Source organism: Sinocyclocheilus anshuiensis, unplaced genomic scaffold, assembly GCF_001515605.1.
Source record: "Sinocyclocheilus anshuiensis isolate Anshui unplaced genomic scaffold, SAMN03320099.WGS_v1.1 scaffold1145, whole genome shotgun sequence".
Classification (NCBI taxonomy): domain Eukaryota; kingdom Metazoa; phylum Chordata; class Actinopteri; order Cypriniformes; family Cyprinidae; genus Sinocyclocheilus; species Sinocyclocheilus anshuiensis.
This window is the reverse complement of record NW_015557118.1, coordinates 238,056-261,214: the sequence shown is the minus strand read 5'-3', so window position 1 is coordinate 261,214 and position 23,159 is coordinate 238,056. Positions and strand designations below refer to the sequence as shown.

The 23,159-nt window shown below is 38.8% G+C and overlaps 1 protein-coding gene across 1 annotated transcript in view; it reads right to left on the bottom strand.

The window, feature by feature from the left end:
• bmpr2b (bone morphogenetic protein receptor, type II b (serine/threonine kinase)) overlaps positions 1–23,159 on the bottom strand; it is a 94,437-nt gene that overhangs the window by 51,658 nt on the left and 19,620 nt on the right. The window lies entirely within an intron of this gene.

Here is a 23,159-nt window from a genome sequence, read left to right as displayed (position 1 = left end):
CATCCATCAGGAACACTTCCTGTAGGCCTACATACACACTATGGAAAAGCAAAGTGAGCATCTACTTATAACAGTCCCTTTAAGACAAGTCAGGCCACATAGCAGCCATCTTGGGGTCTAATATATATGTGACCCTGTACCACAAAACCAGTCTTAAGTCGCTGGAGTATATTTGTAGCAATAGCCAAAAATGCATTGTATGGGTCAAAATTATAGATTTTTCTTTTAGGCCAAAAATCATTAGGATATTAAGTAAAGATCATGTTCCATGAAGATATTTTGTAAATTTCCTACTGTAAATATATTAAAACTTAATTTTTGATTAGTAATATGCATTGCTAAAAACTTCATTTGGACAACTTTAAAGGCGATTTTCTCAATATATAGATTTTTTTGTACCCTCAGATTCCAGATTTTCAAATAGTTGTATTTCAGCCAAATATTGTCCTATCCTAACAAACCATACATCAATGGAAAGCTTATTTATTCAGCTTTCATGTGTTGCATGTTCGAAAAATTGACCCTTATGACTGGTTTTGTGGTCCAGGGTCACATATGTAGACAGATATTTTAAGTCACAATGAAGTGTATTTTCTAAATGCATGATACATGTTATCCTCTAAACTGAGTAAACTGAGTAAACCACACGGATACGTTTTCTACGTTTATTTATGCTTTGATTTGAACGAAAACAGCATATCCGTGTGGTGCGGCTGACACAGACAAGTAGAACAGTATACGCAGTTTACGTTCAGTGGATACTCTCCAAAATGGCGCTACGGTGACGCGGAGGAGACGAATTGTTGAATAAAGTCGTTATTTTTGTTTTCTTTGCGTACAAAAAGTATTCTCGTCACTTCATGAAATTCAGATTGAACCACTGATGGCAGATGGACTATTCTGACGATGTCTTTCATACTTTTCTGGGCCTTGACAGTGTAATTTACTTGGCAGTCAATGGGACAGTCTCAAGACTCCCGGTTTACATCCAAAATATCTTAAATTGTGTTCCGAAGACAAACAAAGCTTTTACGGGTTTGGAACAACATGGGGGTAAGTGATTAATGACAAAATTTTCATTTTGACGTGGAGTAACCCTTTAAACAAAGTTTTACACATCCCCTGCCTACTGAAATGTTCACTTATTAAATATTCAGGTAAATTTAATAAACTTTCAGCTCAGTACATTCATCTTTAACACAGATTTCCCCCACAATCAATGCAGAAATCTGTGCGCCTACATTACTTTTTTCAGTCCTACAAAATAATTTCCTGCCTGGAGGAAGCTGAAGAGTTAATTCTGTGCGGAGGATAATCAGGTTGAATGTGGGCGCGTAAATCTGATCGATAGCTAAACCTTGATTAATCAGACGCAATAGGAGGGGCGGGGGGATTTGAAACGGTCCGATGGCTTTATGCTGGGAGCGAAACAACAGAACACCTGGGGCTTCCACGGCACCTGCTGCTCCTCCATCCAACCACGTACACATTTGCTTACGTGTACACAATGCGCACCACCCAAAAAACTCCATTACAAAGCTTCCCGTAAGTCACTGTCATGACAACAAGGGAAAGGAGGGGGGAAACAACAGTGCGCTGAGCATACATGCAGAAAACGAACCTTTTGAGCACTGCCGTGTATTTAGAGAAATAGTTTCGAAATTTGAAGCAAAAACAGAATGGTTTGACTTCAGTTTTGTGAAACTATAAATAAAAATATCTGCATGAAACAGCAAAGCTGAACGAGACGCAGATTCCCTCTGCCAGCAGGTGGCGCTTAAACCGTTTCCTTGGTTTCCGCTGTAAACAAAGCAGCGCTGAACTTACGAACTTTAATATGCATTATACAGAGGCAAGATGAAAAGAAAAAATACCATCTAAACTTTTCTAAAGACAGTAAGTTCCCCTCAGACATGCACTCATATAAACTCCTACACCTAAATGAATCGCAATTTGTTTAGCATCTCAACCGATTTGAATCGTCACATATTTAAATCGATTTTCAACCGGCTCGCAGTTAATCGTTACATCCCTAGAGAACACACAACCGTGATGACGGATAAGGGCCCAAGCCAACGGGACTGCCCTCATTTCCATGAGCAGAGCCAGCGGGGCTGAATTCTGCTGTCGGCTGATCGCAATCTCCACCGCAGCTGGCCCGTGCTCACCCCAACTGTATCCAATGAATTAATCCTCTCTCTCCCTCACCAGCATTGTCATGCAAATCGTCAGGCCAGTGTCGGAGTTACCGAGAGGGAAAAATCATAATGCCACTCGTTTAACAGGCTTGGTGAAGTCACAGATCTGGGCTATTGTATTCACAGCGTTCAGACAAGTGAGCTGGGAGGGGGAAAAGCCCCCTGGTAGCATCATCGCCGGTATCCGCGTCCCCTCCGAATCCAGAGAGAGAGAATTGCCGCTGTATATCCCTGGGGGAGGCCTTTGTCTGCTCCTTTACAGGAGCGAAGCCTGAAACGGCTGAACCGGTTTGTATCCCGCCGCACACACACACCAGCAAGTGACAGCGCGAGCATGGATGAATGTGTCCTCGGCGTAACCGCGGATGCCTGGCGCTGCAGGACTCCTCATTATACCGACCAATCCTTAATCTAAAACAGGGCTGCTCGACCCGAGACTGAGGCGCAAAACGGTCCCTCAGCGGCTTGAAAAAAAATTTGTTTCAGTTTGTGAGTCCCTCTTCAAGACAAAACACAGAGCTCCACTGGGGGCTGTAAAGGGATGAGATGCCTCCCAATTACAGGGTAAAGATGGAGGATCCCGTCTCAACTGACGGTAATGAGGGCTGAGCCAGATGGATGACACTCAAGTCCTCTTCCTCTTTGAGCACTTTTGTTTGCGCAGTTATGAGAGAGTGACCGGGGTGTAATATCACATTCATGTTGATTGTTTATTTTAGGCCCCGTCTTTGTTTTTGAGTCAGTGAGACAGGTCATTAGGCGCGACAGTTTCCTGTAATTTGGCTGCGAAGCCGCGCGCCTACCCCACAACACGGGTGCAGAGGAACAAGAGCGGCCTACAGCAGGGCCTTCAGATCCAATCACAAAGCAACACACGGTGAAGGAAAACACTGTAGCGTTTTGGCTGGCTCCAAAGCAACGCCTTAGGCCGTAAGTGGCTTAGAGTTCGAGTGCTGGAGAAAAACAGCAGGACACTAAAGGCTGATTTATACTTCTGCGTCGGACCTACGCCGTAGGCTATGCATCAGTTTTCATTTATACTTCTGCGTCGTTGTCCGCATCAACATGCAGTACACATGCAAACCGCTAGTCTGCAGTGTCCTGAGCATGTTGCTGGTGTAACCCGCAGTACCACGACAAAAGCCGAAGAAATACGGAGGGAGGGGTTCTAGCAGACCAATCACAGCGCTTGCAGTCTGCGTAGAATTAACACGCTGTTAGATTTTTGGAGAGGTGCACGTCAGGCTACGGCGTAGGGTGTGCGTCTATGCATAGGCTACGGTGTAGGTTCGACGCAGAAGTATAAATTGGGCTTAAACCTTAGAGCAGGTCACTCAGACAAAATCTCTGTTTATTAGCATTTGGCAAAGGAGCTTTCTCAACTGTATTCTTAAAAATCAAGAGACTTTTCCTCTCTCAAAACTGACCCATGTTTCCAGTTACTTAAAAGCTGAATGGTGATACAGCCGACCTGACACCGCATAACAGGGCAACAAACAATTTGTTTGTCTTTGTTTACAGCTCTTTTGCCTAGTCTAGGAGGTATATTACAGAATTATGGGTTCTGAATTAAAAAAAAAAAACATATAGTTACTTGAAAAGTAGCATTTTTACATTGGTTGTGTTTCGGTTCTTTTCTTCTACACTTAAGAATTTGATAAAGGCAGAGGTTTGCTTCTATCCCACTTCTGCCTGCAAGAGATCTATGCTGATTTTTCAGTCTTGGTCTGGTTAGATTCTGTCTTGTTCCTGTGTTAGGCTAATTTTTCCAATTCCCAAAATTAATGGGCTTTCCATTGCTTTCCATCACATACAATTGAAAAACATTGAGAATATCCAACCCTGTACCCATGTAAAATGATGTGCCATACATAAAATATGTGCAATAGATTAAAACAAAATACATTTAAGAAACTTTCAATTATAAACTTTTTTGTACATTTTTATTTACTGTATCAGAGTGTATCTAGGCTCAGACTCATTCCCACGGACAGCACACACTCTGTTTCCTAAACGTGCATGTGGAACACTAAACAAGAAACACTTTCGCAAAGGCAAATGTCTAAATATGATATGCTGATTTCCAAAGGTTTTCAAAAATGAGTGTGTGGCGATCTTTACCAGTGAGTGGTCTCTATAGAGCCCAGACCTTATGCTGTTAGGCAAAGACTACAGCAAATCTCAATGAATGGAATTGAAAGCTAAAATAAAATGTATCAATGATATATAACAGATAAATATAGCTACTTTTATTTTAGATGGGGTAGTTGCGTAGCTTGACAAAAATAGGAAAGAGGTGTCTGCCAACTGAAGGCACATCACATCATGCCACCCTGGCTATGTGTAGTACGACACTGTTAATTATTATGGGAACAATTTAGTTTTGTTGCATCAGTGTAGAGACTTTGTTGAGGTTCTAGAGCTCATGTCTGTGTCATCAGCTCTGAAACTGTCTGATGTAAAAAGATATAACATGTGACCAATAGTCACCCAGACACATTGGGGGACTGGAAAATTAAAAAGGTGCTGCTGGCACAATATATATTTATATATTTTTTCTTGAAATCTCAAGTGACGTTTTTCCTCCTAAATAGGTCTGACGGCGTTATCTGAACCTTTCATTCCTGCACAGTAAAGCTGGGATGAGAGCATTCTGGTTAAGTGTTTTCCTCATACCATGATTAATTCATCTTTCACCAACTGGCTCCGTTCCATCCGGACATGCGAAATCTTCGAATCTTCCAAATGACTTGGCTCTTTATTTTTGTCTGGTCGGTGACGGAAGAAAATTCCTCCACCTCTAGGTGGCAGGGTGCTCTGCTTTCTGCCGGGAGAGGACGCTAGAAAGGGAGGAGGGTGGGGGCAGGGGAGGGGAGAGGAGAGGGGAGAGGAGACGGGGATTGTGGGATTGTTTTTGGGGGCAGTGGAGACAGTCTGTACCAGCCTGACTCTGCCCTGCTACTGTTTGTGCACCAGCTCAAGGTTAGAGCTGCCGCTCGGAGGCCTGTCAGCATTTTCCCCAGATAACACTCAACTCTGCCTTACTGGGGACCTTCGGTCTGTGTTAGTCCCACCTCCCGGTCTTCATTTTAAAGGGAAAGCGCAGTCAAAAAAGCTGGTGCACTCCACAACGGCGGTAACTCACTTGTCAGCTACCGCCAGGAAAAACAGAAAACGAAACTGCGCTTTTCTATAAAGAATACATCAGAGTAAATGACTACACGAATCTAAGCCGAGTACAAATCGTGATTAATTTATCACGTCTCCGCTGAGGCCAAAAGCTGAAGCTGCGTCTGCCAAAGAGCCGGAGGGCCTGTGGCCGTTTCCTTTCGAGTAGATTATCTGATAGGTTGGCACAGGCCCCATCTCCTGCCAATGTCTCTATGGACAGGGAAGCTGTCAGGCTGGTTCTCAGATACAGGAAGGCAGAGGGGGAGTGCTGGCACTGGAGGGGGCATCAGCAGAAACCTCACTCCAGCTTGGCCTAGGAGAACTCAGGGGCCAAATGAAAGGAAGGAGGATGGTTCAGCAATTCCAGGGCCATCTGGCAGGGCAGAATCATGCAAGACCGTCAGGCAGTTAGATTAAGTGGCATATTGGTGTAATATAAAATTTCCTTGTACTATAGTAAGTGAAGGAAGGCTGCCTGATTTTTTTTCTTTATAAACAGATACCCTAGATCTTGTGTAGAAGTTTATGTGTGGTATTTGTTGTAAGGTCACAGTGACTCAAAGGTAAAACCATAAATTGCTCAATACCACGGTTAGATCAATATAAGTACTGCATGCTTCATTTAAAACAAAATGCATATTCCACAAATATATAATACATTATGAAAACTGATAGCTTGGAGGTGAAGTGCAACTAGCATCATCAAACAGAACTGCAAAAATAATGTCTGATTTCCTGAATGCTACACTCATCTGCAATTGGTCAGTCAAACAGATAGTCCCGCCCCCAATCTCATATTATTTGCTGATTCAAAGTCGCTGTGCCAGTATGGTAAGGATGCTGAAAGAAAAGTTTTACAATTCCACACAACTACAGTCTAAACGTTCTTAAGGAAATCAAACGGACCGAGGGATGCACAATATATATAAATATATATACAAATATAAATATATATATAAAATCAGTAACTTATAAGTTTTACAGATTTTAATTAGCCATATTGGATATTTAAATGAACATGCTCATTTTCTCTATTTTTACATTTAGATGACCTTTGTCATCATCTAATGCTCACCTCAAGTTATTCAAAAACACATTATTTAATTTACATGCAACACTGTTAAATGTTCACATTTCAATATTTATTCCCATATTGTACACTTTCCTGTTGGGATGCCTGAATTCACTGATTTTCGTGTTTTATTTTAAATTAATGTAGACAAAACTGTATAAAATTTTAATCAGTTTATCAGTTATCGGCCTTATCATTAAAAAATTTTTCAGCTTGTTACTATTGGCTATAACATTTTTTAATATGAATATTTTAAAACATTGTCTCAGCGCATTAAGCCAAGACAGGAGAAACTATTTTACAGAAAAACATTGATTCCACACATTTCCAAACTATAATTGCAGCTGTCATAGACGCAATAAAAATGGAGATTCCCTCACTCCCACGATTTTCATAAGCCTTAGTATACATTGAAGTTGGAGTACTTGATCCTAGTTTGATCCCTGAACCACAGCCATGTATTCGTCAGGATGAGCTCAAGGTAGTGATCAAACACAGGAGAGAAAATTGACAAATCTGTATAACAAGATGAAATTTATTTGGACCTGTGGTTTCATAAGGTAACATCTACCGAGCCTCAGGGACAAGGCCATCGACTCGCTGCAAGGAACAGCAAATCGAAAAAAATAATGCAATTACTGCTTTACAGCTTTTGTCCCTTTAGCTCAGGACAATTACTGTTCATTGTATCTCTATGTTCTTGTTTAAAAAGCTGAAGTAGAAGAACACGACTGCACACCAAACACATGAGATATTCAGCTGCAGGGTCATAACATGTAAAATACATGAAAAAACTTTTAATGTCAGCGCTATCTCGCTTTATATGCTTTCCGAAACAAAAACAGGCCTCTAGATAATTAGCAAAACACCAGGCAGAGAGCATTTTATTGAGCTGAGCGGAGACTGTGGAGCTTGCAGTGCTGCTCAGTTTATTAACAATAATCAGAGTCTGGTCAACCCTGTCCAGGTCATTTACCTTATCTATCTACCTCTGCAGGACACCAGCTCTCCATCCCTGGACGCTACCAGTAATGTCTGCTTTATATCATGGTCATCTCAATAAGATTAGTCGAATGAATATGAAAGCAGAACCGATGTAGGTGGATGCAAGACAACAATGTGGTTGCGGTGTTGGTTTCAAAACAGGGTTCTGATTATCCAATAATCTGCTGATTATTTCTTTGATACAAATCTTACATCTTACCCAATGCTTTCCTTCAAGCATACATGCAAATTGAAGACTATGTAAATAATGATATTCACTGTAAGCAAAAAATAAATAAATCAAAGCCTCGGTGCGGCACGTTATGCTAATGACCTTCTCTGAAGTGTTTAATATGAAGCACTTTGGACAACTTGGGTTGTACACTTTTCTTCCCCCACTGCAGCTTACTCTGTCTGCGCCCTCTGGCATTTATTCCAAATGCATTTTTGCAGGTTTTTACTGCAATGTGACATCAAGGATGATGGTTTTTCTGTTCACTACTAACTAAAATCACATAGCAAAATGAATGAAAAATTACACTCAAATTAAATTGAAAATCTAAAAACAAAAGCTAATTCAAAATAATAATTATAATAGCATATAAATAATACTCTAAACCAGGGTTCCTCAAATCTTGCCCCCTGGACGGCCAATACACTGCAGAGTTTAGCTCCAGCCCTGATAAAACTCACCTACCTGTGATTTTCTAATGATTCTGAAGACAATGATTAGCATGCTGCTCGGGTGTGTTTGACTGCAGCTTACTCTGTCTGCGCCCTCTGGCATTTATTCCAAATGCATTTTTGCAGGTTTTTACTGCAATGTGACATCAAGGATGATGGTTTTTCTGTTCACTACTAACTAAAATCACATAGCAAAATGAATGAAAAATTACACTCAAATTAAATTGAAAATCTAAAAACAAAAGCTAATTCAAAATAATAATTATAATAGCATATAAATAATACTCTAAACCAGGGTTCCTCAAATCTTGCCCCCTGGACGGCCAATACACTGCAGAGTTTAGCTCCAGCCCTGATAAAACTCACCTACCTGTGATTTTCTAATGATTCTGAAGACAATGATTAGCATGCTGCTCGCGTGTGTTTGATTATGGTTAGAGCTAAACTCTGCAGGAAAGTGGATCTTGTGGGCCAGATTTGAGGATCCCTGCTCTAAACTATAATAACACTAAAAAAAATCCACAATAATCGGACACAATGTAGAGAGAATTTTAGAGAATGTCGTAAAATTTAAATGAAATTAATAGAAAAAATATTAATTATTAAAATTAACAGATAATGTCCCAGTCTGCTATTTTACAGATTTATTTTTTACAGTGTAAAATAATTAAAAATAACTGCTTCAAACCACAAAACACTCAAATGGCCAAGCACCAAAAGGTAATGCAATGCAATTTGTATCTAACTTCTGCAGCCATTTGATGATGCTTTCATAAAAGCGATATTAGTGTGCAGTGGCTGTTTGGGGCCCTTTGGGAGTCTTGTTGCCATTCCTCAGGAGTTTGCAGAGACAGTCTCCTTCTCAAGACTTTGACTTCCAGGAATGAGAGTGCTAGTGCCATGCATTACAGTACAGCTCATCCGCCTGTGGCTCTATCAATGCAGACAGACAGAGAGAGAGAGAGAGAGAGAGAGAGAGAGGAAGGTTTTCCCTGCAATCCCACTTCCTTCGGACAAATCTGACCCGCATAAGAGAAGTCGCTGCAGTCTCATGTTTGAGAGTTTTGTTGCCATTTGCCCCGCAGAGAGTCGCTTGCAGAGGAACACAGAGATGTTTAAACAAGAGCGGCCAGCAAGTCAGTCATTAATCATCTGAACAACACAAAATTCTTCCTTCCAAATGGCCCCTGCAATACAGCGAAGCAATCCCAAGAATACAAAACCAACCCCGAAGGAACCGTAACAACGCAAATGACTTTTTTTTTCTGCAACAAAATTTGTTTTGTGTAAACCAGCTGTAAACTGTTGTTACCATGGCTAAGTGTTTCGTAAATGGACAGATGTCACTTTAAGGGAGACATTCGGCCTGTTGGCATAGTCTAATGGGAGCCATTAGTGTGTTTTATGTGTGAGAAGGGATTACACGCCACGCAACAGGGCACTCTGACCTGAAACTCACAAAAAACAACACTCAACCTAATAAACAATCATAACCTCTGACCAGATCCTACTGCCTAGTGTCCTGACAGCTGGTGGGAGATGTGTACAATGCCGTGTGTGTGTGTGTGTGTGTGTGTGTGTATCTATGTCCAGACTTTGGGGGGGCTAAGTGGGGGAACAGCTAAGTCTGTCTGGACCCCTCCCCCATCCTTTTTTTCTGACGCACCCAGCTCTCCCTTAATGCCAGGGGGTCCTAAAGCTGCTTTGGCCAATGTAACCCCAGCGTCTCTTTCTGTGTCGGTCTGTCTGGGTAAATCCAGACTTTAAAACAAAAAAAAATCAGGCTGCTCTGAGGGTCTGATTGGGTGCAAGGTGAGGTCAGTGCAGCAGGTGGCTACAGAGGAACGGAGAGTTCAAAAATACAAACCTAAGACTGAAAAACAGACATTATATAACAGATAGTTCAGGTCGAGTACAAATTCTAATTAGCTGAGCCACAAATCAAAGCGGTTGTAAACGGGTGATAAACGAAAACCTACTAATGTACCAAGATGCTATGCTGCCTGGTAACAATATTACTTACTAGAAGAATGCATACTGTCTCCAAATATAATTACAAAAATTATTTTGAAAAAATTTAAAATAATTTCACATACAGCCCAAGCACACACACACACACACACACAAAAATGTTTAATTAAAATCTGTTTCCATCTACATACTCTGGTCTGGAATAACCACAAAAACAGACAAGCAGAGTGATCCAAACAGTAAAATGTCCCAGTGTTTTATTAGATACCATACCACTCTCCAAATTAATATGATGCAGTCAAATTTTTTTATTTTCGACATTAAATTTATTTATTTGCTTTAACAGCATATCAGCAACTATAATGGCTATATTCATGGCAACATTAACACTATAATTTCAATACATTTACAATAACATTTTCTAAAGAAGCAATCAATATACAAAACACATACAAATAACAACAGTAGTACTGATAAAAATCATATAGAATCTTTCAATTTAATCGAATGACAAAAATTCTAACATTTTTCCAGGAGAGACCTTTTTAAAAATGTCTTTTAATATATATTTTTTGTGTAATAATGCTGTCTAATATCATTTAAAATGGGACATTCTATTAAGATGTTTTACTCAAAAAATTCTTACACAAGTCACAAACTGGTTTCTCCTCCTCTTTCAATAAATATGAATGAGTGAGTCTTCAATGTCCAATTTTTTATTTTGTCCTTTATTTAACCAGGTAAAACTTTCTGAGATGAAAAATCTCTTTTACAGAAGTGACCTGGCCAAGATGCAGCACCACACCTCACAAGAAGAACACCAAAACAATGTGCCGACAACAATTAAAAACATTTACAAATTAATTCTTCCTTTAACAGCTCATTAATCAAGAATTTAAAATTGTCCACTGACACTAAGGTCCGCAACTTCAAGCTGTGTTGTAAAAAGTTCCAATCATTGGGCGCTGCAAACTGAAAAGCTTGTTTTCCAAGTTCAGTTTGTGCAAATGGACCCGAAAGAATGTACAAGTCCTGTGAGTGCAGAAGAATAAGCTCCAGGAGCTTTAGGCTGGGTGAGGGAACAAAGATATGGAGGCAGTAAACCCAAGATGGATTTATAAATAAACATGTACCAGTGATTACGTCTGCGTGTTGATAATGACGTCCAACCAACTCGATTATTCTACCAATTCGAAATCTTGTATAAATAACCGGTCATATCTATTTTCAAAACAGTAATAGGGGATGCACCGAATGTTCGGCAACTGAAATTATTCGGCCGAAAATAGCAAAAAAAGCTCTTTCGGTGTTCGGCCGAATAAGCGAAAAGACCGAATAAATTGCACCGAACAATGATATGACGCGATCAACTAGCAACCAGCGAAGAGTGAGGCGCGCACTCTTTAATGCAGCACACATGTTAGCAGTGTGGAAGCATTTAAAACTGTCAGAGAAAGACACAAAAATCATTACAAGCACCGACAGCGAGAGACTGTTTAGTACTGCATCGCATGTGTTCGATGAGAAGAGGAAGGGCTGATTGTTGCTGGTTACTGTATGACGATTGAAATCGCGAAAAGGCTTTAAACAATTAGTAAATAAACTACAGAACGTTATGTTTTCTAATACACGCGCGCATTGCACGTATTCTGACAGCGCTGCACGAACTCGCCGCGGTTCTGCTTGTTAACCATAGTAAACCAGGGTTCAAGTCCAAAGCGCGAGGAAAATCTGCGCTGAAACCGTGTTACTCGTCAGTTGTTCAGTCACATTTTTATGATTTTTTTACAAGGCATGTGACAATGCGATACGTACGACGTATTCGTAATGAAACTCATTTATAAATCTGCTGTTGTCAACAAAAAGAAGCACTGAGGTCTTCCTGTGCGTTTCCGCCAAAATAAAAGTTCATTCATAAATGTTAGCATTGTTGTAATGTTACTGTTGTTCTGTAACATACAATAAAAGACAATAATAATGACAATAATAATTATAACAGCTATGTTAATACATTTATTATAACATTCACATATAGTGTTCAAATTAGGATCTGTAATATTTTCTAATGTTTTAAAAGAAGTCTCTTCTCAGCAAGGCTGCTTTTAATTGTACAGTAAAAAATACATGCCTGATTCAAGAAGGGGATCTGATGGCCAAAAAATATAATTTTACTAACTTATTAATTTTAAGTTAAATTGTGCTTTGTTGGTATAGTGTCTGCTAGAATGTTAAAATGTTCATTGTTAAATATTTTTTAATTGTTGTTTTGTAATTGATTTTTTTCTTTGAAAAGCAAGACAAATCAGTAAAAAGCACATTTTGGCTATTTAATTTATGCAGTGGTGAAAACAAATTGCAAAATACATGGGGAAAAAAAACTCGAAAAACCATGTTCGGTATTCGGCCTTCGGCCCAGTGTTTCATTTTGTTCGGTTTCAGCTTCGGCCAAGAATTTTCATTTCGGTGCATCCCTAAACAGTAATTAGTTCTTTCATTTACAACTGGATTCTTTTCAACATTAAATCAAATGGAATAATTAAACAATAAAATAAATACAGTTCAAAACATTAAATTAAACGCTGTTAAATTAAAAACATTTAATGTAATTTAATTAAAACATTAAATAAATGCAACTGAATTAAAACAATACATTAAATTCATTTAAATTAAAACATTAAATGTAATTGAATTAAAACATGATATAAATGCAATTGAATTAAAACATTATATAAACGCAATTGAATTAAAACATTAAATGTAATCAAATTGAAGCATTAAATAAATGTAACTGATTTAATTAAAGTAAAAAAATTAATTAAAATTAAAGTTTTAAAAAAATAATAAAACTAAAAAATGGGACATTTGAACTATGACATTTTTGGTACATTATCACAATATGGTTGTTTGTCAGTATCAAACAACATTATTTTCTGTTTCCTGTCATAGCAGGGGTTGAAGAATAAATGCACTTGTCTAGAGCATGCCATCCCATCATCCAGTATATTGCCCAGGCAACAGACATCACACAGCTGAGTCTGGGTCTAACTGAGTCGTGTCTAGGTAGCAGCAGACAAAACACGCACACCATAAACATACACAATCTCACGTATGTAAAACCTGTGAATGACGTGAGTGAAGGTCGCAAGAGGAAGTCAGACGTTATCTTACGGCAAAGCAGACAGAGAACTGGGAAACAAAGTAAAGTAAACTTTGGTATAGAGCTGCAGCCGTATACGCCTTTTCCTCTTGGTTTGCATAGGACTAGACATGTTCCTGCTTTCCTGTTGAACGGTGCACTTGCCCTGAGTCATCTCGTCAAACTAGACGCCTTTAATTAGTGCGACAACTGTAAAACATTCTCATGAACCATCTCTTGTGGCTGTTTTTCTCAGTTGGGTGACTGAATGGAGCTGGCAGCGGTTCAAGAAGAGCATTTAACGAGCATGAATCAACAGAAGCAGACGCAATTAAATCGAATACATCACTCAGAGAACGAGGAAACACATCCTCCTCTATCGGCTCACCTGTCGGCCCACCCGTGGGAAGCCACCAGAGGCACGCACACACCCTGTTATGCCGCGGTCTCGCTCTTAGCACTACAAACAAATCTCTCTGACAGTCAGACTCCTATCAGGACAAGTCCTCACACGCTCCACCTGCAGCAAGTATTTTACAATACGCGCCTTTTTTCATTGGCTAGACGGCAGTAGTAGTCATGCTTACAAGAAATGTCTAAACAGGGTAATAAGTAATGACAGCAAGTTCAATCAGACATATTTGCCAAGTTCATCGAAATCTACACTGTTCAAAAGTTTGGGGTTTGTAAGATTTTTTTTTTATGTTTTTGAATGAAGTGTCTTATTCTCACCAGGGCATTTATTTAATCAAAAACACATTAAAAACAGTAATATTGTGAAATTTTTTGTTTGTTTGTTTTGCCAAAGTTTTTGGCATCATTACTCCAGTCTTCATAGTCACATGATCCTTCAGAAATCATTATAATATGCTGATTTGCTGTTCAAAAACATTCTTATTATCATCAAAGTTGAAAACAGTTATGTTTGTGTCATGGTTTCCATAAAAATATTAAGAATGTTTGTGGAAAATATGACACTTTTTTTTCTGGATTGCTTGATAAATAGAAAGTTCAAATTAATAAAATTTAGTTGAATCAGAAACATTTTGTAACATTATACATTTATTTACTGTCACTTCTGATCACTTTTATTTCTTTAAATAAAGAAAATACATAGCCTATACATTTACCCAAATCTTTGTAGCGCAATCTTTGTATTCATATTAATTACATTCACTTCAGAACTCTTATTTTCAAGAAAAGATTCAATTTCTCTTAAAAATGTAATGTGGGGTAACAATCAAGTTAACCGTAATATCTTCTTTACACATTAAAACCCTTGTGTTGTGTTCAGAACCCTAACACACTTACAAGTTTTCTATTTCATCCTACCCTGAACTGCATCCAATATCATTTCATCAATCTGATAGTATAACTCTCTCACTCAGTCAGTCAGTCACTCACTCACTCACTCACTCACTCATTTTTGACCGGGAACACCACAAGAGTGACTTTGTGCCATTTTGTACAAAATAAAAGCCTTTCAAAACAAACTCCCTGATTAAACATTAAAGTACACTAGTGTGATAAACAGTGCACATTTTCTTCAGTTTTTATTTAATATTGCGAAAATTATTCATAAATAATGCTTTTTTCACTCAAAAAATGAGGTGCCTACTCTCAGATAAATGAGGCCTACGATTAATCAGAAGCAAATAGAAATACAAAACCAGTCCTAAATGAAAGATAAGAAGTTGACAAAAAGATTGAATCCAATCTTTGGTGATAATATAGCATAATAAGTGATTTATAAGCATTTGTTTGAGGCCGGGTCCTTTTTGCTCTGTAACATCACGGGTGTAACAAGGTGAAAAATCTCCCCCAGAAAAGTATGAAAATGATCAAACATTTTTTTAGAAGTAGTTATACCCTTTGTGAACAAAGTCACAAAATTTCAGTCCAATGCGATAACATTAACTAGTTTTTTCGGGAAAAAATTTTTTTTCAGAGCAAAAAGGACCCGAACACCACATGAGGGTTAAGCACATCTAAATCATTATGTTCTAAAATGATTTTTTTTCACAAATATCATGAATTTCATAAAATGTCATAATATTACATTTACCACCACATTAACTACCCTTTCCCTTCTCATTCAAGTTATCTGATACTTTAAAACAAAAAAAGCTTACAACTTACTTTTCAAGAATTTCTTTAACACGTTTTGTTTTTTCTTTATTATATGAGGACAGTTGATCTTTATGACTTTATGCCTCCCAAAAAATTTTAATTAACTTTAATTCAGAAATTAAACACATGCTTATCATAGATGAGGTGTACTCAAGTCACTACATGCATTAGTTGTATTTTCAATGTTTGTTTTAAGAAATTAATTGATAGAACAAAAAAAGATTGTCACGTCATTGACCCAGTAAATAGCTTTTACTATCTACCATCTACAGTCTGCCTTGTTTTTTCGCAACATGGAGAGAGATTAATAAACATATATATAATCCTAGATATGAGGCCGCGTTCAGCTTCATTAAGGAAGGAAGGTCTTAATAAGGAAGCTTCATCACTGGGGAGGAAGCAAATTAATGATTATTATAAAGTATACTGACGGTGATGAGCAGAAAGAGCAGTCTGAAACTTAATTTAGTTTCACCCTGCCTCATACAGCCCATGTTCTAATTAAAAATGATGATCTGAGAATAAAAGGCATGCTCGGACATGAGCTTGTACATGCTCAACTGTCTCTATGTGAGCTACGGTCAGTTAGGCTGGATATCGACAGGGTTCGAGACTGATGGTAAGAGTAGACATGGAGGACAGCACCTGCTCTCCTAGTCGGTCACACTCCAGCGCCTGGACACGGCTCACTTTCCCTCCATTCTTCCATACGTTCATCCATCTGCTCAACAGAACCTGGACCTCACAGCTGATTGCATTATTGGAAGGAGCACATCATTACTGGAGCAACCATAAGTCGATGAATCCTGATTGTCATCTGCTTTATTTAGGACTACAACAATCAGGATTGTATAAGCATAGAAGTTTTCAATGCCAAACATTTCAACATACCAAGACTAAACACTAGTTTCCAACTAGGGAGTTGAATAAGCAGTGATACCATAATTTCCACTCAACTATAGAGCAACAGAGAGATAAACTTAGATATACTTGTGGACCAATATGGATTTTCAGATGCCTGATGTCAATATCTTAGCAGGGTGGAATGCTAAAAAAATCCTATGGATCCCAGACTTTTATAATTAATAATAAATATTCACAGCAGTGTTATCATGGAAACTTCCAAAAAAAAATATATATAAATTTGATTTTAAATGTTTACACTTTTTTTATACCATTATTTATTTACATTTTTATTTTTTGATAATGCAATAAAATACTGTAATATGTCAAATCCACAAATAAAAGTTCACCAATTATTCATCACTACACAGTCAATTCAAATCTGATTCTGAGCTTATAAAGTTTTCGTCTGCCATTTACGGAGGCAGTAACGTCTTGCGCTTTCATGACAGCAAATCTTTGTCTCAAGGCCACCAGCTTGGCTCAATAAAACAATGCTCGGTTGGAAAGTAGAAGGTCAGCTGAGCTCTTGTGGGACAGCCACTATTTATAGTCCAATCCTACATCTGAATGACGCCAAGCCAAAACCCAAGTAGAGCCTCCAAAATCACGTCCGCTAGAATAAAGCTACTTTCTCAGACTGCTATTTACACATCTGAGACCGAGGTGCACATTCACATGCAAAGCATCACCTTTTCCCTTCCTTTGAGGGGCTTGGAGAGGGAAAGAAAGGGGCAATAGCCCTAGATTCAGACCCATCCCAAAGCTCTTACCTCCTCAATAAATGCTGAATGGGCTCACAGCAGCATTTTGTGTTCAAGACGATGAAAGCCAGGAGAACTGCTGATCATGCGTAGAGAACTGGTGGACAGTTAAGACATACATGTCCCAATCTGTTGGGACAGTTTCCTTTGCGTATTTTCGAGACAGAACCATGATGACACATGACATCAGGTTGCAATGAAATCAGACGAGCTTCACTGCAAAATAAAATTATGACGTTGCGATTTATTGGCAGGCAGTAATGTACGGAGGAGCATACTTTTATCACATATTACAGCGGAGATGATGAGCCTCTGTGCTCTTCCTTGAATAGGAAGTATGTACAATAACAGCGCAGGGAATGCGATGCATTAAAGGGTTAGTTCACCCAAAATTGAAAATTCTGTCATTAATTACTCACCCTCGTGTTGTTCCAAACCTGTAAGACCTTCGTTCATCTTCGGAACACAATTTAAGATATTTTTGATGAAATCTGAAGGCTCTCTGACCCTCCCATAGACAGCAAGGTAACTACCACATTCAAGGTTCAGAAAAGTACCAAGATGATCGACAAAGTAGTCTGTGTGACATCAGTGGTTCAACTGTAAAGTTACGAAGCTACGAGAATACTTTTTTGCGCAAAGAAAACAAAAATAACGACTTTATTCCACATTTTCGTCTCTACTGCGTCACTTGTGGACGCGCGTTCACGACAGTACCATGACGCGAGCGTGTGGAATAAAGTTGTAATTTTTGTTTTCTTTGCACAAAAAAAGTACTCTCGTAGCTTCGTAACTTTACAGTTGAACCACTGATGTCACACAGACTACTTTGTCGATCATCTTGGTACTTTTCTGGACCTTGAACGAGGTAGTTACCTTGCTGTCTATGGGAGGGTCAGGCGAGCCCTCATATTTCATCAAAAATATCTGAAATTGTGTTCTGAAGATGAACGAAGGTCTTACGGGTTTCGAACAACACGAGGGTGAGTAATTAATGACAGAATTTTCATTTTTGGGTGAACTAACCCTTTAAGGCAGTAAAAATAAAGATCCAGACACCAGTCCCTCAATGACTCACGCTCAAGCTGGTTTATTAATCTAACCCAAATCCACACAATAAATGGGTGACTAGTCGATTAGTGAATGTAGAGAGAGCTTCTTCAGTATGCAAAATAAAATAAAATAAAATATAAAATAAAAATGCAGAAAATAAAGTATTTTCTAGATAACAAAATTTAGTATTTTCTATAATAACTGTCATTAATGGAAAAATGGTTGTTGGGAGTTTCCCACTAAGAACTATAAATATATTTGATAGCCGTGAAATTTAATTTACATGAGGAGGGAGTTGGAAAAAGTGCACAAAGAAAAAACATACAGGCTACCTTGTGGTCTATACTTTTTATTTGGTAAGAAAAAAACATATAAATTACAAGGGAAACTTATTTCATGAAAAAAAAATTATATATATTATTATTATTCATTAATTATTCATTAGAATGATTATTCAACAAGAAGTTTGTAATACGCTGTTTTTGCACATCCCCAGTTTTGATAGTCTGCAGGTCACACACAATTTCCTACCAAGCATTAGTCTACTGATTCACAAGTAAACACTTCAACTGGCTTAAATACAAACATCCTGTGCCAAAAATGAACACCAAAAAAAAAGGTCTGAAGAGAGATGAGACTCTACAGAGAGAGCAGGTTGAATACGCCACTGCGTCAGGCCCAGTAGCACAAGCCCACCTTTTGCAGTGTGAAACGTGAGCTCACGGCAAGCAACTGCTCCTCCTGATTGACGACGCTGAATCTGATTACGTGCCAGTACCTTAACCACAAACACACCGGGCTCATTTTTACACCCTGCCCACCTTCAATATCCACATAAACACACTCTCAGACACCTGTCGTTTGTCTGCCTTTCAATGGGCAAGACGCAGGCTTAATCCTGCCGATTCATATTTCATGTGCGCCAATGAGATGAGGAAGTAGAAAATGTCAAAGGGAAAAAGTCGAAACCAAAATAAGCTCAGCCGTGTCCTTTAAAGCACAACGGCACCATACAGCACCTCGTCCTGTTGAGGATTACAGCCAATAGCGCCTGCAGATATACAAATCTCGACAATAAAACAAGGAAATAACATTATTTTTCTCTCTCGGCCCTCCTTTGCGCTAATTCCCCACCTCTTTCCCTCCCTCCCTGTAAGTTCCCAAGGAATACTGCACGGACTGGCGTCTGAGTGGCCATTAATGCATTAATGAGTATTTGGAGACTCCCCTCAGCATTGCCGACGCCATTTGGGACATGAAAAAGCACAAAAAGAAGAGGGGGAGAGGAGAGAAAAAAAAGGAATGGAGAGAAGAAAACATTGGCTGGCCTGCTGGCCCGACAGACAGAAACTACAGTGACTTACTGTCAGGCAGTCTACTGACGCTTATTTACAACACTGACAGACACGTACATTCAACGTTTGCGATGTTACATTAGCAGCTCGACATATGCCACTGCTAAAACACGCTAGACAAACACACGCCACACAAAAGAACAAAGACGTGGTGATCGGCGCCAGTGCAGCAAACATAAATCGCAAGCGGGACGACGTACGTAGACCTAGACACACTCCACCGAGAGCTGCAGAAATAAACAAAAACCTCATAAACACACTTGAATAGCACAAAAGCAGCGAAGCGGCCCAATGCAATGAGGGCTCAGCTTATCAACAGAGTTGGAGAAGAGGATCAAAACACAGGGAATAAACAAGTAATGAAGGAAAACAATGAATCACACAGCGCGTGAGTCACGATTTATATTTCTTCCTCACTTCAACACCTTGTCTCATTTCAAGCCCAGTTTTCTCTTTCCTCTAACTTTTCTTATCTCCAGCTTGAGCAAAAGGAGTTTTGACCATTTTTTTGCCACAAAAGCACAGACCAACCCTGGCCTTCCTACATTTTTTTGAGACTTTCATTGACAGTGATAGTTGATGCAAAGGAAGTGACACAATAAATCTGACTCGTATCCAATTCAAACTTCTGTTATCTGCACTCGAGGAACAAGTCGATGTGTTTGGGTGCACGTGCTAACCAGTAGGCTACAGCTCTTACAAAATAGCATGTTTTTATTTCTCTCAAAGCAAAATCATCTGGTATTAGGTAAAAAAATAAAACTAATTCCAAAAAAAAATACTATAGTAAACACCTTAGCCTAGCTTACCAAGTAAATCATATTATTATGTCTTAAAAGGCCATTCAGTACCTAGTTGTTTAGCTAGCATTAGCATGATAGCATCACTGTTTTTTTGCGCACTTTAAGCTCTGATACCACAATGATGTTATACACTGCACTCCCATCTGCTGTGTGTATGTAAATGACACTATAGTGACTTTTACAGAGTGTCTACAATAATTAATTTCCTTATCTGTCCAACAAAAAGAAGCGTCATGTCATGATTATGAAGGTGTCATGTCAGTCTTATGCACACCCCTTCAAATAAAGTGTAACCGAAGCAACTTGAGCATCACTACTCAGGATTTTCTCCGTCATCAAATCATCCCACCTTGTGTAATGTTTACACTTTATGGCTTTCTTCAGATCTTTTCTGCTTCTTCAGCTATACGGGTGCTGATTCTCCCATTGATTCTGCTGGTAAACCAATTTTCATTGTTTAATTTTCACTCTTTACATCAGCAAACAACACTATGCTATTAGCGTTTCTACAGACGTTGCAGTCAATGAACGTGAGGATTCTCTCTGACGTTTAGTGAAGGTCATGTCAATTTAAAGGGATCATATGATGTTGCTAAAAAGAACATTATTTTGTGTATTTGGTGTAATGAAATGTGTTTATGCGGTTTAAGGTTAAAAAAACACATTATATCCACAGGTGAGGCGGAGAGACTTTTGTTACACGCGCGTGGTAATTACTACGAACATGAGGATAAGGTCGGTCGCCTCCTGGCCCATCAGCTTCGCAATCGAGCAGCTTCGCGATTTATTGCTCAAATTGCACAGCCCGATGGAGCATTAACCTCAGATCCTGTGGAGATTAATTCAACTTTTAAAAACTTTTTCTCTTTTCTGTATAAAACTGAAGCTTCTGGCCATTCAGAAGAAATTAACCAATTTCTTGGGCGTATTAACTTCCCTAGGGTTGATCCTCTTTTAGTGCCTGAACTTGATGGACCCATCACCTTAGAGGACATCACTAAGTCAATTAATTCGTTGCAATCTAAGAAATCCCCTGGCCCAGACGGGTTGCCTTCCGAATTTTATAAGAAATTTCATGTCAAACTGGCCCCGCTTCTTTTGTCTGTATTTGAGGAAGCTTTAGATCTAGGTATGTTGCCCCCAACACTGAGACAAGCATCTATAACTCTATTGCCTAAAGATAGGAAGGACCCAACATTATGTAACTCATACAGACCTATTAGCCTCCTCAATGTTGATGTTAAGATTTTTTTACCTTAAGAGTATTTTACCTTATCACGGGGTACACGCCAGGGATGCCCCCTATCCCCATTACTTTTTGCCATAGCTATTGAGCCCCTTTCAATAATGCTTAGAACACTTCCTGTATTTCAAGGTATAATCCGCAAGGGAATCGAACATAAATTAGCCCTATATGCTGACGACTTATTACTCTACGTTACCGATCCAACTGCATCTATTCCTGTGATAATACATCTATTAGATGATTTGGGGAAATTCTCTGGGTATAAACTAAATCTGCAGAAGAGTGAATGTTTACCCATAAATCAATCTGCCCAAAAATTAAAACAGAATGACATACCTTTCCACTTGGAGAGTTCTAAATTCAAGTATCTTGGTGTTAATGTTACCCTTTCTTATTCTGCCTTAAAAGCAGCAAATTTTACACCGTTAGTTTCATACATGAAGTCAGCTTTTTTAAGATGGATTTCTCTTCCATTATCTCCACTAGGTAGGATAAACGCTGTAAAAATGAATATTCTCCCCAAATTTTTTTACCACTTTCAAGCTATTCCTCTGTTTCTGCCCAAATCTTTCTTCAAGAATATAGATCAATTAATCTCCTCCTTTATATGGGCAGGTAAAACTCCTAGAGTTTCCAAACTTTTGCTTCAAAAAAGTCGACTAAGTGGAGGGCTTTACCTGCCCAATTTTATGTATTATTATTGGGCAGCAAATATTCAGAAGCTGGTGTTCTGGGTACAGGCCTCCTCTTTACCATGGTGCTACTTAGAAGCTAAGTCTTGTATTTCGACATCTCTCCCTTCTATGGTGTTCTCTTCTCTCCCCATGTCCCCTTCACATTACACGGATAATCCAATAGTATGTTCTTCTCTTAAAATATTCTTTCAATTTCTACGTCATTTTAAATTTACCTCGGCATCAACCATGGCTCCAATACATAATAATCATCTCTTTCTTCCTCCCTTTTCAGATTCCGTATTCTCTTTCTGGGAAAAGAAAGGTCTGAAATGCTTTGAAGATCTTTTCATTAATAATGTGTTTGCAAGTTTTTCTGAATTATCGTCATCATTTAATTTGCCTTCCTCTCACCTATTTCGGTACTTTCAAATTAGGCACTGTGTCTCCTCTCTGCTCTCTGGGTTTCCCTCTCTGCCTACAAAGTCTCCATGGGAGGAGGCATTTAAACTGAATCTTCATATGCGTGGGATTATCTCTAAAATATATGCAATTATCCTGTCAAAGGATAATTCTCACAGCATTAAAATAATCAGGGCTTGGGAAGAGGAACTTGACCTCGAGTTTGAGAATGACTACTGGAGTAGAGTATTAGACAATGTACATACCACCACTTCGTGTGCTAGACTTAGCTTTATACAATTTAAAAAGGCAAAACTTTCTAAAATATATCCCAATGTTTCAGGCCTTTAAGCCGGAGACAGGCTGATGTCATAGCTTTTGCATCTCTTCTTGCTAGGCGCAGAATACTGTTATCTTGGACCTCCCCTAAACCCCCGTCTATTTCAGTTTGGCTCAAAGATTTGGTCTTTTTTTTAAACTTGAAAAAATTAAGTACAATATCAGAGGTAGGGGTAGTGTTGTCAAAAGACCCGGTATGTCGGTACCAAGTCAGTACTAAAAAAATGAAAACGTTACGGTACCAGGTTTTTTTAAGTACCGGTGGTACCGAGTA